General features: G+C 40.5%; 1 long non-coding RNA gene across 1 annotated transcript; it reads right to left on the bottom strand.

The window, feature by feature from the left end:
- Window positions 1–579: 579 nt before the first annotated feature.
- On the bottom strand, window positions 580–14,576 carry LOC310680218. Its single transcript, XR_014512699.1, has 2 exons — window positions 10,686–14,576; window positions 580–772 (listed from the first exon to the last, which is right to left on the bottom strand). It is a non-coding gene; the product is annotated as an uncharacterized lncRNA (long non-coding RNA).
- Between the last annotated feature and the right edge of the window lie 778 nt (window positions 14,577–15,354).

Raw genomic sequence — 15,354 nt, 5'->3', positions numbered from 1 at the left:
TTCAAGGAAGTGAATATGAGGAACAATTGGCCAACATATTGAGAGTTGTTAACTGAGGTAGAAAACCAGGTAAAATTAAAAGATTTTGAAGGGGTGGTAACAGTTTGGCTACAATAGCATCAATTAAACGATTATTTTTTAAAAATTGATAAAAAGAAAGGTTTCAGTTATGAGTTATCAAGATTTCAAAGAGAGATTTTAGGAGATAATATTAAATTGTCAAAAATGTATAATTTGCTCCTGGAATGGGAAACAAAAGATGAACAGGTCAAATCTGTGATGATACAATGAGTGAAAGATGTGGGACATAATATACAAATGACAGACTGGGAGAGGCTATGGAAAATAGATGTGAAATTTACGGCATGTTCTTTATTGAAAGGAAATTATATGAAAATGATGTACCAGTGGTATTTGACCCCAGTAAAACTAGCAAAAATGTACAGAACAAGTACCCAATATATGCTGGAAATGTAAAGAAAAAGACGGTACCTTTTATCGTATGTGGTGGACCTGTAATATAACTAAAAAAATATGGAAAATGATATATAATGAAATGAAAAAAATGTTCAAAATAACTCTTGTTAAAAAACCAGAAGCCTTTATATTAGGAATTATAGGTACCAAATCCCAAAGGACCAGAGGAAATTGTTCATGTATGCTACAACGGCCACCTGGATGTTACTAGTCCAGAGATGGAAGGAAGAGACAGTCCCGTCCAGAGAAGAATGGCAAATCAAGCTGATGGACTATGCCAAAATGGCAAAATTATCTGGGAATCAAGAAGACAAGAAATTTTTAAAAGAATGAGAATTGTTTATAATGTATATACAAAATCACTGTATACAGGTCAAAACATTAGCAGGATTTTAAATACACTTGCAACAGAAAATATAGATAATGTTGTTGTTGTTTAGTCGTTTAGTCGTGTCTGACTCTTTGTGACCCCCTGGACCAGAGCACGCCATAGATAACTTAGGAAGATGAAAAATTGGAGAAGTACTGATATGCAGTTGAAAATAGAACCAAAAGGGCCCATGGAAGGAGGGAAGTCAGGAGATTCAGAGTAATCTTGATATCTGGATTTTGTACTGTTTTATGCTTTTGCTTATATTTTTGGGGGGGAAAAGATTAAATATGTGTGTGTATACACACACACACACATACACACATATACTCCCACAGTCCCAACAACATGTGGAGACCCAAGTTAGAGAACGGCTGGGCTACATGACAGGCAGCCATTCTGCAGGGTTTCAGGAGGGAGTGGGAATTGAACTCAGGACCTTCTGCATTCAAGGCAGGTGATGCAGGGGGTGGGGGTGGTTTCTAGAACCATAAGATCTACCTGGTCAGCTGCAAATAATATCTCCCGCTTTAGAAAAACATTTGTAGTTATTAAAACACACAGACACAAGCACGCGTGGAGCAGGCCAGCCCCATCTCTGAAGAGGCGCTGCTTCCACCTGGCTGCCAGGAAGTCCAGTCTGCTGGAGAAGGTTCTTCAAATGCAGCTAGAAGCCAAGCCGGCCACTGGGCTCACGGACACGCTTGTTTGCTTGGCCCGTGCTTTCCAGGCATGGCTCTGAGAGGATTTGCTTTTCCCTGGGAAAACCTGCCACTGAATGGGAACAAGCTGGGTACTGACCCCCACAATCCTACTCTTTACTAATCCCCAAAGGTGGGACAATATTTTAAAAACCAAACATCATGTCCTTGGAAGAGTTGCAAGGACATTGTTGAACAATTCTGCCCTGAGGACTAAGGACTCAGCTGTGCAGCTGCAAATAAAACATTTTAAGTGCAATATACAGTGTGACACTAGATGACGATGGTGAGCCTTATGGAAAATTAAATGTTTTTTAAAACACAAAAAATGCATGTTCAGAACAGTTTTTATACATGTGTAGGTTCCACGTAAGATAAAACTGTGGGAAACTGAGGAAGCTGAGCTGGGTGCTAGGAAGGCGGCTGGAGTTTGGAGGAACATAGGAAGCAGTCCTATATCAACTCCGACACCCTTTGGTCTTTGCTGGCCCCGTGTGGCTGTGCCAAGAATTGCACCCAGGAACTTCTGCATGGAATAAAGCTTTGCAGCAGAGCTGCGCCTTGTGTTGTCCCAGAGAACTCTCATCCTCCTTCAAGGGTCTCCATGTTGCTCTGGGTTCTGCTAGGAGTATCTAACAGGGTATGTATAAAAGGATAGGTAACAATGCACTGCATGGCCACACACACACGTGAAAAGGCCTCAAACATGCACATGAAAGAAGATGGAATTAAAAACTCTGAAAAAGAAGTAGCCATGGAATTAACCAACAAGGTTCTCTGTCTCCATTTCTTCTCCACAGTGGCTAGGAAAGCAGTTTATGGAAAGACAGTTTCCTCTTTGCTTAGCAAATAGCCAGAATTCTGTCTGTTGAATGGAAGGAATGACTTCCATTCCTGTCAGAGATCTAGAAGGTTCCAACCTGTGCACACTGCTGTTCTTAACACCCTGCAGTTCTGCCCAGGATTGGCTGGCTTAAAGGCCAGGACCCCATCCTCAGGAGGCAGCTGAGGGATGATGGAGCAGCAATATTGGTTCTGTGGTAATTGGTGTAAATAGTTGCAAAGCAACGTAATGCCAACCAGTCAAGAAGGGTCCATAGCTGTGTGGTACCCAAGCAGAAGGCTCCAGGTGCCTTGGAGAGTTGTTGGCCACCACCACCAACAATATCAGGCTAGATGGACCAAATATGTGGATTTGTGTTGGGCATCTTCATACATTCCTGCCTTCATCACCTACCCACACAACAAGGACCATGAAAAATACTTAGTTCTTCCTAGAAGTCTTCCTAAGATCAGTAAGAAATAATGAAGGTATAAAAGGTGTGACAGTTGGATGTAATGAATATAAAGTAAAAGCATTTGCCGATGACTTGGTTATAACGATGGAAGATCCCATAAAAAGTGTTAAAGAGGTGCTGGATGAGACAGAACAATTTGGACAGGTGGCTGGTTTTAAGTTAAATAAGAAAAAAACCAAGATAATTGTAAAGAATATTGATTATGACACAACTGAAAAAATACAACAACAGACAGAGATCGAGGTGGTTAAGAAAGTGAAATATTTAGGAATTATATTAACCCCCAGGAGTATTGATCTATTTCAGAATAATTATGTACCAATATGGAATAAGATTAAGAGAGATCTGGAGGTGTGGGGGAGAATGAAATTATCATTTTGGGGAAGAATTGCAACGATGAAGATGAGCGTGTTACCGAAAATGTTGTTTCTATTCCAAACAATTCCAATAATTAGGGGAGTGGCAATATTTAAAGAATGGCAAAGAATAATATCAAGATATATTTGGCAGGGGAAGAAGCCGAGAATTAAATTTAAGATATTAATAGATGCAAGAGATAGAGGAGGCTTTGCTCTGCCAGATTTAAGATTATACTATGAGGCATCATGTATTTGTTGGTTGAAAGAATGGATGAAGTTAGAACATACAGAATTGTTGGATTTAGAAGGTTATGATAATAGATTCGGGTGGCACGCATATTTATGGCATGATAAAAAAAGAGTACATAAAGGTTTTGAAAACCACATTATCAGGGGATCTCTAATTGAAGTATGGAGTAGGTACAAAAACCTACTGGAGCCCAAAACTCCATATTGGGTATCGCCATTGGAAGTAATGAGTGTTAAAAAGATCGATATGACAGGGAAATGGATAACGTATGGAAATTTAATAAGTAAAGAAGGAAATAAATGGAAGTTGAAACCATATGAAGAAGTGAAAGTATGTGTGTGTGAATGATTGGTTGCATTATTTTCAGTTGAATGAAATGTTTAAAAAAGAGCTATTGGAAAGAGGTTTTTCTGGAAAGGAATCTAGGTTTCAACAAGAAATATTGAATAATGAGGTTAAAATTTTATCCAAAATGTACAAACTATTATTAGAGTGGTATACAAAGGATGAAGAGGTTAAATCGGCTATGAAACACTGGGCCAAAGATTTTGGACATAATATTCAATTTGATGATTGGATAAAGTTGTGGAAGGAAGGAATGAAGTTTACTGCATGTACTACAATAAAAGAAAATGTTATGAAACTGATATATAGATGGTACGTAACACAGGTAAAACTTGGTAAGATGTATAAAATGAGTAATAAATGTTGGAAATGTAAGGAAAAAGAAGGAACATTTTATCATATGTGGTGGGAATGTAAAAAAGTAAAGCGCTTCTGGGAAATGATTTATAATGAGTTAAAGAAAATGTTGAAATATACATTTTGCTAAGAAGCCAGAAGCATTTTTACTAGGAATGTTAGGCTATGAGATTAAAAAGAAGGATGAGAAAATATTTTTATATGCGGTAACAGCAGCTAGAATTCTGATGGCCCAGAAGTGGAAGCAAGAAGAATTGCCTACGATTGAAGAATGGAGAATGAAACTGATGGAATACGCAGAAATGGACAAATTAACAGGGAGGATTCGGACTAGACGAGATCAGAGATTCACTGAGGACTGGAATAAATTTACAGAATATATTAAACATATTTGTGATGAACAGTTAACGTTTGTAAGCTTTCAAGAAAGTTTGTGAGAAATAACGGTAGAAATATTGTATAAATAATATGATATGGTAAGGAATGTTATAATGCAACATTAAATTGTGAAATGTGAGAAAAGGTGATACTACGGAGAATTGTCAGACATGCTGATGGAAGTTCAAAAGAAAAAGTTGGTGAAAACTGGATGTTAAAACTTATATAAATTTGTATTAGAAAATTAATAAAAATTATTTGCAAAAAAAGAAAGAAAAATACTTAGTTCTTTTCTTGGTACTCAAGTCTCACCATTTCTTTATTTTTTAAAAAAAGGGTACGTATATAATTGACTATTCATACATTTGTTACCTTTTCCATGTCAAAAGGGTGTTTTAAAAACACGAAACCTTATCACACGAGACAAGATGTGGAGTCAATACAGTGTGTGTCCCCGCACTGCACCCACAGGCAGTCTGAGCTCTGGTATGATTTTTAGACTGGGTCTCATAGGAAATACACTATTGAACACAAAAATGTAATTTGTGTCTGCTTCCCTTACCCTTGTGCAGTCTAAATGAGTATTGCAAAAGCAACTCAATTACAATTTATAAATGTTTCTATTCATACACACTGTAAACATCTTATAATTACGTCCAATTAGTCATCTACTTGCAGCACACAAGCCCTCCTATATTCATATTCCTTATTCCCAGCTGCAGCCACAGTGTGGCAGTATTTTAATGCCAATGAAAGTGATAGTCCAAAATAGATTAATTTGGATGATGGGTTTTTACGTCTTTGGTGTATCCTCGGGGAAATTAAAATTAAAGTGAAAGAACTTTGGTGTTTGCTTACTTAGTTTCAAAGTTTTGGGTCCTAGATTGTTGTGCTCATGTGCTTTCTGGTTGCTGGATGTGGTTTTAAGCATCATTATAAGTTAACTAACTCAAACAGCTGTTAATTCCTCTCAACACTTTCTTCCTTTCCAGCACTGCAATGGGCAATGCAATTTCTCTCTCCTCCCCCACCCCAATTCACCTTTATTGGGGGGTTTTTACAACAGAAATGCTTTCTTATGCAGTTTCAATTTCTTGTTGATGTACTAATGCTTCTAAATCATAAAAAAGTGTTCTGTATCATTCAACTTACTGATGTTCTAATTACCTCTGACTTCCCTCCCCTTCTTAGTTGGTTCCTTTTGAGTTCTTGGTTGAATGCATATCATTGTGAATCTAGATTGTTGGTAACCAGCTTAACCGCTACTTTTTGATGTTTCTAATTACAAGAGTATACTAAAAGCTATGGTTTTCCCAGTAGTGATGTATGGAAGTGAGAGCTGGACCATAAAGAAGGCTGATCGCCGAAGAATTGATGCTTTTGAATAATGGTGCTGGAGGAGACTCTTGAGAGTCCCATGGACTGCAAGAAGATCAAACCTCTCCATTCTGAAGGAAATCAGCCCTGAGTGCTCACTGGAAGGACAGATCCTGAAGCTAAGGCTCCAATACTTTGGCCACCTCATGAGAAGAGAAGACTCCCTGGAAAAGACCCTGATGTTGGGAAAGATGGAGGGCACAAGGAGAAGGAGACGACAGAGGATGGTTGGATGGTTGGATGGTGTTCTTGAAGCTACCAGCATGAATTTGATCAAACTGTGGGAGGCAGTGGAGGACAGAAGTGCCTGGCGTGCTCTGGTCCAGGGGGTCACGAAGAGTCAGACACGACTAAACGACTAAACAACAACAACAACAAAATTACAAGAGTTAATCTAAACCAGTCAAAAATTTTAATTCTCTGCAGTGGTATTTCAGGAATTGTTTTAATGTATTCCAATCTTTGCTAAATTTTTGTTTCACTTGGTCCCTTATCTTGCCCTGTCAATGAATCCATCTCAGCATATTCAATCTTTTATTGATGGTATTGTCTCGCTTTTCCAGTTTTGTGCAATCAAAACTCTTGCTGCCGTGGTGGCATACATAAATAATTTCTTTAGCTCTCTTGGGATCTCCCTCCCAATAATCCCTAAAAGAAATGCCTCAGGTTTTGGGGGGAATGAGATTTTAAACATCTTTTTCAACTCATTATAAATTGAGTCCCAAAATTCCTTCATTCTTTTACAGGTCCAACATACATGATACATTGATCCCTCCTTACATTTCCAGCAACGATTTGAATTATTTTTGTACATTATCGCTAATTTCCTCGGTGTGATATACCAGCGATAGAAGACCTTCATGTAGTTTTCCTTAATAGAAAAACAAGCTGTAAACTTAAGATCTTCCCTCCACAGTCTTTGCCAATCTGAGAGTTGTATGTTATGACCTAAATCTCTTGCCCACTTTACCATGGCAGATCCTCCCTCCTCATCCTTCACCAACCATTCTAATAAGATTTTATACATTTTGGACGGTGTTTTATCATCAATGTATATCAAGTCTCTTTCAAACCTTGAAAGTTCTTTGTTAAAGCCCCTTTTTTATCTTGTTCGAATAGGTCATGTATTTGGTGGTACTATAACCAATTAGTCACTCTACTTTTTATTTCTTCAAAATTACTGAGTTTTAATTGGTTACCTTCTTCACAGAGAATTTCTTTATATGTAACCTTTTTTTACTGTCATAGCTTCCGTCAGCGACAACCGCCAGGGTGTCTTTTGTTCCAAGATACCCTTGTTTTTTTAACCAGACTGCGTATAGGGACCTTCTTATTACATGATTCGTAAAATCTCTGTGGACTCTCGCCTTGTTATAACATAAGTAAGCATGCCAACCAAAACAATTGTTAAAGCCCTGTAGGTCTAGTATGTCAGTGTTCTTCAGTACTAGCCATTCCTTAATCCAAGATAGGCATGCGGCTTCATGATACAATTCTAAATTTGTCAGTGCAAAACCTCCTCTTTCTCTGCCATCTGTCAATAATTTATAACTTATTCTCGACCTCTTGCGCTCCCAAACAAATCTTGTTATATCTTTCTGCCAGGTCTTAAATTGTTTTACACTGTCCACTACTGGGATGGCTTGAAACAGAAAAAGCATTTTAGGCAACACATATTTATTGTGGAGAGCCTACACCAGAATGATAATCTTAACCTGTCCCATATTTTCAAGCTTCTTTTTATCTTCTTCCAAATTGGTATATAGTTGTCTTTATATAGATTTATGTTCTTTGCCGATATCCAGATTACTATATATTTGATTCTTTTACAAATTGTTAGTCCTGTAAGTTGTTGCAGTTCTCTTCTATCCTCTTCTCTCATATTTTTTATTAACATTTTTGTTTTTTCTTTATTGAGTTTGAAGCCTGTGACTAACCCAAATTCTGTAATCTTCTCTATCACTATTGGCACGCCTTCTTTTGGGTTTTCCGTTGTTATAGTCAGGTCGTCGGCAAAGGTTTTTACTTTAAAAGTCTTATTTTCGACAACTATACCCCTTATGTTCTTTTCTTTTCTGATGTTCGTATTCAGAATTTCCAACACCAAAATAAGGACACACCTGTCTTGTACCTCTCTTTATATCACAGTTTTCCGTTAGATTTGTTATTTATAACTACTTTAGCTATTTGTGGTGAATATATTGCATTTATAGGTAAAGGGACCCCTGACCATTAGGTCCAGTCATGGCCGACTCCGGGGTTGCGGCGCTCATCTCGCTTTATTGGCCGAGGGAGCCAGCATACAGCTTCCGGGTCATGTGGCCAGCATGACTAAGCCACTTCTGGCAAACCAGAGCAGCGCACGGAAACATCATTTACCTTCCCGCCGGAGTGGCACCTATTTATCCAATTGCACTTTGACGTGCTTTTGAACTGCTAGGTTGGCAGGAGCAGGGACCGAGCAAGGGGAGCTCACCCCATCGCGGGGATTTGAACCGCCGACCTTCTGATCGGCAAATCCTAGGCTCTGTGATTTAACCCACAGCGCCACCCGCATCCCTATTTATACCTTTATAGAAAGTCTCTCCCACTTCTATCATATTCATTCCCCCCCCCCATTAACCTCCAGGAGACGTTGTCGAATGCCTTCTCGGCATCGATGAACAACAATGCCACCTGCTTTTCATTTCTAACTAGAGCAGTGGTATCCAAACTTTATTCAAAGAGGGCCAGATTTGATGAAGTGAATATGCGTGAGGGCTGACCATTTTGCCTGATGTTCTTTGAACCATTAAAATTAAATGCAAATTAATTTAAATGCAAATTAGCTATTTTATGCAAAGTTTATTGCAAATGGCATACTTTCATTTCATCACATGGATGACAAATCTAAACAGGTGTTAAATCTCTCTGCCTTTCATATCTGAAGGCTAGATGGGGGGGAAAAACCCAGGAAGCTGAAATATATGTCAGAAACATTGTAAAGTACATTACATATTATTGGTAATAAAGGTTGTCTGTCAACTTTTAAGTTCAAAAAATATGAACAGGAACATAACACCAAGTTGGCACAAACCTCTTGATGAGGGTAGTAAACAAAACAGCAAAAAATGTTAAAGGAAGTGTTTTTGTGTGTTTGTCTCCCCCTTTTTCTTCCCTCTCTCCTTAAAAGCGCTCTCCTCTCCATTGCTGGGGGATAGACAGTATATATGTGTCTGCATGTGCATGCCACCCACCCACCCACCCACACATATGGCATGTGCACACACACATAGTGCCAGACCCGATGGGGGAGGAGAGAAAATGCAGGGAGGAGAAGAGTAAGTGATGAGATTAAACGAGAAGGCTGGTGGTGGGGGAAGAGAGAAGAGAAAACATTGCGCTCCACAAGATTCCAGAGACCGTGAAAAAAATCCCTATATGGAAAGTGAGGGGGGGCTGTTCCACCTTTCCCACCACAACCCCTGCCCAATCCCCTTTAGAGTTGCTGCAATGGGATGGGGAGCGCAGGGTGGAGACAGCTGGGAGAGGGTGGCAGATAAAGAGAGGGAGAGAGGTGCTTCTGGGCAGAGGCTGCTCCAGGCCTCTTCCTGCGACCCACCTCTCCTCTGGCATCTCCTGCGTCTTTGGGCCCAGCCCCTCAGCCAGCAGCTGCAGCCGGCGGTTCTGGCGAGCAAATCCCGCGACCAATCATGCAGCGCCGCCACCAGAGATGCACCAATCACAGCCCAGCCCGCCTCCCTCTAACCTTCCTTCAAGCAGAGCAGCAGGCAGGCGCTCAGGGGCCGCAACACATCAATTTTTCAAAATGGGGGGGGGGGGGGGCATTTTAAACCAGGCATCAGGCTGGACTTTGGACATGCCTGCTCTAGAGTATCTATCACATATCTTATATTATTTTTCATGTGGCGCATTTCAATCTATTTGCTAGTATGTCTGTGAATATTTTGTAATCCTTATTAAGGAGAGATATAGGTCGGTAATTCTTAACTGATGTTGGATCTGTTCCCTTAGGGGAACAAATGATGCTGGTAGTTTCTCTGTATTTAAGATGTTGTTCACTACTCTTTATACGGTAGTGACAGTAGATCTTCTAATTTTTTAATAGTATTTGGCTGGTAATCCATCTGGCCCTGGAGTCTTTCCTGCTTTCATCCTTTTCATGGCTTGTTGAATTTCCATCATACTAATTGGGGCATTCAGTTGGGTTGTCTCTTCTTTTGTAATCTTCCATAATTTATTCTGGTTCAAAAACTCAACTATTCTTTCTTGTTTCTCTTAGACTTCTTTATATAACTCTCTATAATATTCTAAGAAACTATTACTTCTCTATTTTGGTTCCTCAATTGTTTTACTATCCACAATCAATTTGTTTATCAGTTTTTCGCTTTGTTTCTTCCTTAATTGCCAAGCCAACAGCTTTCCAGGTTTATTTGCCAATTCAAAGTTTTTTTGTTTTAACATTTTTATCTTTGATTCTATTTCTTGATTCAAAATCATTGATAGTTGTACTTGCAGCATTTTAATATTTTGATTTAGCTTCTCATTTTTTGGATTCTTTGCTAATTCTTTTTCATTCTTTTTAATATCCTCTAATATTTCCATTAGGGACGTGGGTGGTGCTGTGGGTTAAACCACAGAGCCTAGGGCTTGCCGATCAGAAGGTCGGCGGTTCGAATCCCCGCAATGGGGTGAGCTCCTGTTGCTCGGTCCCTGCTCCTGCCAACCTAGCAGTTCGAAAGCATGTCAAAGTGCAAGTAGATAAATAGGTACCTGTGGCGATCACACAGCACCCCCGGACATTTCACGGTCTATTGACCTTGTGCCACCACTGCGGTTGATTTCTTCGCTGCCGCCACCCCGCTTCTCACGGGGACACACGGAGTCCAGACAGTTGTTAACATAAACAAATAATCAAGTTTATTTTTAAGTGCAGGAATAAGCATATGGTTTCGGTTTATTTTTCTCTTGTCAGTTTCCTAACCTTAGTTCCTAACAACTTCAAACTGAATTATTCCCAACTATCTATCTAACTCCCTAACAATTCCTCTCACTTTCTCACAATACAACTCGACCAACCCACTGCCTATTCCACCCTCTTCCTTCTCCAACACCCAAGCCTCCACTCCCAACTGACAAACCTCAACTGTCTTTTTCAAAACCTCCCCTCTAACGTCTATTCCCCCCTTGCATTCTCACTGGCCAATCACATCACCCCCATTTTAACCCTTTCCTTGACAAATCCTAGGAGGCAAACGCCACAGTACCACTCCAGCGGGAAGGTAAACGGCATTTCCGTGCGCTGCTCTGGTTCGCCAGAAGCGGCTTAGTCATACTGGCCACATGACCTGGAAGCTGTACGCCGGCTCCCTCGGCCAATAAAGCGAGATGAGTGCCGCAACCCCAGAGTCGGCCACGACTGGACCTAATGGTCAGGGATCCCTTTACTTTTACCTAATATTTCCATTGTTTCTTTTTCTTTCTGTTTTCTCTGGATCCCGTTCTACTGCATGAAGAAACTTCTCATTACCGCTTTTCCTGCCTCCCATATGATCTTGATGTCAGTTCCCTTATTCAGATTAAATTCAAAGTATTCTTTTAAAGATTTCTTAGCTTTTTGTACTATTTCTTCATTGTTAAGTAATGCTTCATTTAGCCTCTTTCTTTTCCCTTCAGAGATAAAAACACTGGGATATGATCTGATAGCAACTTTGGTTGGATTTCTATTTTTCCTACTCTTAATGTTAAATCTTTTGTGATCCAAAGTCCATCTAGCCTACTGGCTGACTGATTTGGCTCTGAAAAATAAGTGAACTCCCTTGGATGTTTACATCTCCAAGCATCCAACTTGAAGGTTTCTATTAAATGGAAGAATGATTGTGGTGATTTTCCTGTTTTATTATCTACACTTCTTTGTGTTCTATCATTTTCTAAGGAGAAAACTCCATTAAAATCTCCTCCATATACTCTAGCATTTTTTCCTCCAATTTTTTTTTGGGTAGAATTCTGCTTTATTATCGTTTGGTGCGAATATTCCTATCACCAGCAATTTCTCTCCTAGTTCCATTACTTGAATTATTACAATCCTTCCCTCTTCATCTTTAAAAAGCATCTTTGGTTCTAATCTAGGTTTTACATAAATAACCACCCCTCTTTTCTTACACTTGTATGAGGAGATGAATTCTGTTCCTAAATTCTTATTAGTCAACACCCTCCTGTGTTTCCTGGATACATGTGTCTTTTGGAGGCATATTATGTCCAATTTGTGTTTCATTAAAATATGTCCCACTCTATTACTTTTTAATTTATTCTTCAAACCATTCACATTCCATGTTGTGATTCCTAAGTCCATTCTTTCTTTCAACTTAAATACTACGATAAAAAGTAAAGACAAAGAAAATAAAGAAAACATAGTGTGTTGCCCTAGTTACTCTTGGTCGTCTTCCTGGTTGTTCTCTTCTTCTTCCTGGCTATTCTCTCTAGTTTCCTCCAGTTCCTCATATCCCTCCTCCCCAGTCAACTGCCCTTTTATTCCTAAATTCTTTCTGTAACTTCTCACAAATCTTTCTGCTTTTTCCACTGACTTGAATCTCCATCTTTTCTCTTTATATGTGAAAGTGATTCCCTCTGAGAACTCCCACCTATATGGGATGTTTTTCTTTTTGAATGGGTCTATCATAAATGTAGGCACTGTGGTTTAAATCACTGTGCCACTTGTGCTTGCCGATTGGAAGGTCACGGTTCGAGGCCCCATGACAGGGCAAGCTCCCATTGTTCGGTCCCAGCTCCTGCCAACCTAACAGTGTGAAAGCACGCAGTGCAAGTGGATAAACAGGTACCTCTCCGGCAGGAAGGTAAACAGCATTTTCATGTGCTGCTCTGGTTTCGCAAGAAGCGGCTTAGTCATGCTGGCCACATGACCCAGAAAAACTGTCTGCGAAAGCAGACAAATGCCGGCTCCCTTGGCCTGTAGAGCAAGATGAGCGCTGCAACCCAAAGTCGTTTGCAACTGCACTTAACTGTCAGGGGTACCTTTACCTTTACCTGTCAGAAATTTATAATTTTGTCTTTTCTTTAGCAACCTACTTGGGACCTCTCAAGATAATTATATTTTTCTCCTCAATAATTAGTCTTTTTTTAAAGTTTGTTTGTAATATTCTATCCCTGAGAGCTAAGAGTTAAAACACACTAAACAATCACCTGGCTATTTGTTTGCCTTTAAATTTTTTATCAACCACACAAACTATATCTTCTTCCTCAAGCTCTAATCACTTTGTCAGTTCTCTTATCAATTTCTCTGTTATGTTCTCATTCTGCTCCACCGGTATCCCTCTAAAACGTAAGGTCATCTGTCTTTGCTGGAATTCCTGGATTGCTACCGAATCTAGATCTGCTTCCTGTATCTCTCTTTGTTCCCCACTTTCTTCCTTATTTTTTTCTTGCTTCCTTAATTCCTTACAATGATTTTGTGTGTTTTTAACCCCTTCCTCAAGCTTCAAAGATTTTTTTTGAGAGATTCTGTACTGCTTTCCCAAGTTCCTGGTTCTTGAATGTCAGTTTCTTAATTTGTCCGGTTAGTGCAACAATTAAGCTAGAGTTTTGATCTATTTTCTCCATCTCATCTAGTTTGGTCCCTATCATTTTAGTATTTTCATTCATATCTTTTTCAGGCCCAGTATCACATCTCTGATGTGTATTCCTAGATCTTCCTCCACTACTGATTGCCTTCTTCCTAAATTTGCTCCTGCCACAGGATGTTATAAGCGTTTGCTGCTTCTTAGTAGTCATCTCTAGTTGTGTGTTGCTTTCAATTACTTTCAATTGTGACAGGTGCACCCTTTCCTCAAACTTTCTCAATCTCTCTCAAACCTCCCAGGTCTTTTAAGACTTCGCTCTTCTCACTCCCTCCCTTCCCCCCTTTTAGGCCCCTCCTCCTATTTCCTGTTCAGCTTCCCCAGTTACTGTGGGATTCTGGGATGTATACTCTGCTGAATCATCTACCATCCACTTCCGTATCTCATAGACTGCAGAGTACTCCTCTCCTATTACTTTCCTCCCCAAATTTGTAATCGGAGAGCATACCATGCAGTACACAATATACAAAATATACAAAGTCAACGCACCATAAAAGTCCAAAGAGTCAGTTTTTAGTCTACCTTAAATTCTTCTCGCCATCTTCTATCTTCTTCAACCCCTTCTTTATTATTCTGTTAAGTTATTATATAGTTTGTATTTTGCTTTTTAAGGGGAAGGGTCAGGCCTGCCTGGGAGTGGGCCTCAGCCAATAGAATGGCTGGGGCAGGTTCCACAGAGGGGGATGTATTGGGACACCTGATCTCAGTGATCACGGGCAGGAGGAGGAGTTATGCTAAGACCAGACCATGTCATTACCGAGGAGGCAGGTTTAGTCGTTGTCTGAGGACTATCCCTGCCTCCAGGTCTGGTCTTGACCGGAAGGACACTGGAATCAGCAAGGGAAACCCACATGACCTGAAAGTGTTGCTGTGCAATGCCAAGTCAATGATGAATAAAACCACTGCCATCCACGACCTGATTGTGGATGGAGGATTTGACCTGGCATGTGTGACAGAGACCTGGTTGGATGAAGCAGATGGGCTTGTCCTTGCCACTGCTTGCCCACCAGGTTTCTCTTACACACAGCAACCCAGGCCTTGTGGGCGGGGAAGGGGGCTTCCAGTGATTTTTAGGAAGTAATTAGTTTGCACCAGGCGTCCTATTGGGAAGACTCAGTTCTCTGAGTGCGTGTTCTGGAAGTTGGGCAATAGGGGCAGTACAGGATTCTTTTTGGTGTGCCGACCTCCCCACTACACCAAGGATTCCCTGCCCAAGCTGCTTCAGGTCGTGGTGAATATGCTCCTGGAGACACCTAGTTTGGTTGTCGTGGAAAGCATGGCCTCCATGGAGCTGTCCCTGAATAAGTTTGGCCCAACTCATAGCTGTGGACATGCCTTAGATTTGGTGTTTATCTCTACGGATGTTGGTGATCTGACACTAACTAAAAGCGAAACAAAAGAAGTGCCATGGTCAGATCACTTCCTGGTGCAACTGGACTTCTCCGCGACCCTTCCCCTCTGCAGGGAGGTGGGACTGATTCGGATGGCCCACCCCCGCTACTTAATGGATCCAACTGGCTTCCAGAGAGTGGTTGTTGTTGTGTGCCTCAGGGTTCCATCCTTTCCCCCATGCTTTTTAATATCTATATGAAGCTGCTGGGAGAGATCATCAGGGGGCTTGGGCTGGGTGTTCATCAGTATGCAGATGACACCCAGCTCTCCCTCTCACAGAATCATAGAATCATAGAGTTGGAAGAGACCACAAGGGCCATCGAGTCCAACCCCCTGCCAAGAAGGAAACACCATCAGAGCACTCCTGACATATGGTTGTCAAGCCTCTGCTTAAAGACCTCCAAAGAAGGAGACTC

Source organism: Podarcis tiliguerta (assembly GCF_965153285.1).
Source record: "Podarcis tiliguerta genome assembly, chromosome: 6".
Lineage (NCBI taxonomy): Eukaryota > Metazoa > Chordata > Lepidosauria > Squamata > Lacertidae > Podarcis > Podarcis tiliguerta.
Note: the sequence above shows the minus strand (reverse complement) of the source record. Positions and strands in the feature narration are given on the sequence as shown.